The sequence below is a fragment of the Lactuca virosa genome, chromosome 2 (genome assembly GCF_052849685.1).
Source record: "Lactuca virosa cultivar CGN04683 chromosome 2, Lactuca_virosa_CGN04683_v6, whole genome shotgun sequence".
In the NCBI taxonomy this organism is placed as follows: Eukaryota; Viridiplantae; Streptophyta; class Magnoliopsida; order Asterales; family Asteraceae; genus Lactuca; species Lactuca virosa.
The window spans coordinates 32,102,075-32,104,609 of NC_136427.1; the positions used below are offsets into that span (position 1 = coordinate 32,102,075).

General features: G+C 39.3%; 1 non-coding gene across 1 annotated transcript; it reads left to right on the forward strand.

The window, feature by feature from the left end:
- The first annotated feature begins 2,163 nt into the window (after positions 1–2,163).
- LOC145162004 (small nucleolar RNA R71) lies at positions 2,164–2,270 on the forward strand. Its single transcript, XR_013738859.1, has one exon. It is a non-coding gene; the product is annotated as a small nucleolar RNA R71 (small nucleolar RNA).
- The last annotated feature ends 265 nt before the right edge of the window (positions 2,271–2,535 follow it).

Below are 2,535 nucleotides of genomic sequence, written 5' to 3' on the forward strand. Positions count from 1 at the left end.
GCTCGGGTTGCCTCCCGAGAAGCGCTTCTTTTTATTTGAGTCATGAGTCGGACTCCGTACCGCCTCACGTTGAACCTGTTGGAGCGTCCATCACCATTTGCACCTTTTGCTCTTTCCATCTTCTTTTGTATGCTTGAACTCGTCGAATATATGCCTTTTTAGAGTTTTCTTTTTTAGCTTTCACATCCTTCTCTTCAAGCTTTCTTTTAATCCCTTTATTTTCCGTAAGTTTATTTTCCACTTTTTCCTCATTCTTTAGCTCTATGGGAACCATCTTTTCATCCACAGTTGAACTCTTTACCTTGGAAGCAAGCTCGTCCTCATCACTTGATAAGTCGTCACTTTCCTCACTCACCCAAAAAGTTGGATTTTTATAAGCAATTACTTTGAAAACAAGTGGAACGGATGCTCTCGGTTTGGTGGGTTTAACATGTTGAATCGTCTTATGTTCTTCCATTAGCTTCTCCAACTCTTCAAGTTCATCTTCTTCATCAATGTTGAAGACTTCAGTTTGAACATTATTCCCTTGAAAACAATCTTCTACTCCAAAAGTAGCTTCGTCATCTCCAACTCTCAAGGTTAGCTTGGACTCGCGAATGTCAACCGGGGGTCAAGCGGTATTTAGTAAAGGGCGACCAAGAATAATTGGGACATTGTTGTCTTCTTTCATATCCATAACGGCAAAGTCAATTGGAAAAATGAATTTCCCAATTTTTACCAAGATGTCTTCTACAATGCCTCTAGGATGTGTCACTGAACGATTAGCCATGTGAATTGTAATTCTTGTAGCCTTTAAATCCAGAAGATTAAGCTTTTGATAGAACGAGAAATGTATTAGATTTATGCTAGCTCCTGAATCAACTAAGGCATAAGTCTTTGTATTATTTCCAAACTCACATAGAAGATTGAGGCGTCCAAGATCTCTCATCTTCTTTGGTAACTCTCCCAATACAACCTTAGAACTTTACTCACTAAGGATCACCTTGGAATTTTTCTTTAATTGCTGGCGAGTATCTATTAAATCTTGCAAGAACTTCGCGTATTCAGGAACTTTGGATAACGATTCTATGAAAGGAGTATTTATTGGAATACTCTTCACTTGCTTCATAAATTTCAAGTACTCCTGTTCCAGTGGATGAATATTAGCTCGAGACGGAAACGGTAAAGGTGGATGATAAGCTTGAACATTAGCTGGATTTTTCTATTCAGACCCATCCCACGTATAAGCTTGGGAGCTTACGTCTTGGGTTCGATGTTTCAGCAGTTTTTTTCTCTTCGAGTTTCGACTTTTTCGTCCTTGGTCTGGGTTGAATTGGATCGACTTTTAGAGCTTCAAGTAACCCGGAGATGGTATCTTCTTCAGTATCTACCACCATAACATGTGATTGAAGTTTTTTCTCAGGAATTCGTGAAGATAATCGTTCATTTACCAAAGTCGTTAGTTGACCAAGTTAGGCTTCGAGGTTTTGGATAGATCCTTGATGATTTCTTAATGAGGCTTTCTAGTCAATCATCATAGCCTATTTTTCTTTCATCACGACTTCTTGTTCCTTTATCATTAATCTTTGATATTTTATTGCTGCATCTGTCTCATCATGTCTTTTTTCTGAAGCCTCCATAAAACGAGTTAGCATGATCTCTAAGTCAACTTTCTTTTCAGCTGGTGGTTGTTCCTTTTGGTAGAAGCCTCGACCAGTCTGCCTATATTTCTCTTCTTTCCGCTTCTTATATTCATCGTACGACAACCACTCCTTCTTTGGTTTTCTCCAGTCTTCATCATACTTATCTCCACTCGAGTAGCAAACTTGTACCTTTTTATTCCCGTTATCATCTAGGTGGCATTCCTTGGTCAAGCGTGGACCATTGCATCTTTCACAACCAACTCTAATAGCATGAATTGATTGATCCAATTGGGTCATCCTCCGGTCCATATTATTGAGCTTTGCAAGCATTGAAGCCATGTCTTCTGATGTTCCACTACCAATTCCCCTTGTTCCATAATTTCTCGGATTATGATACTCACGAGAATGTTTTGAGAACTCTTCAATTAACTCCTTTACTTCGCCCAGATTTTTCTTAGTGAGTGGTCCTTGAGAATCAAGGAGTTGCCTCGTCATGACATTCACCCCATCAAAAAATATAGACACTTCTTGTTATATGTTAAGGTCATTTTGAGGGCAGTTTCTTAGTAACCCTTTATATCACTCCCATGCCTCATAAAGTGACTCCCCCGATTGTTGCTCAAAGTTGGCTATTGCCTTCTTGAGTTTAGATATCTTTGATGGTGGACATAATTGTTCCAAAAATTGCTCGCGCATCTATGCCCAAGTAGTGATTGCACCAGGTGGAAGTGCCTTCAACCAGTCTTTTCCAGCTCCCTTAAAAGTGAGAGAAACATTCTTAACAAGACTGTTGCTCTAGGAACATTTGGGACATTGAAATAGTCTGCAATATCATTGACCTCATCTAAGTTCTTGTAAGCATCCTCATGATCTTTTCCGGAAAATGAGACATCCTTAAGTGCAGTAAGAATGT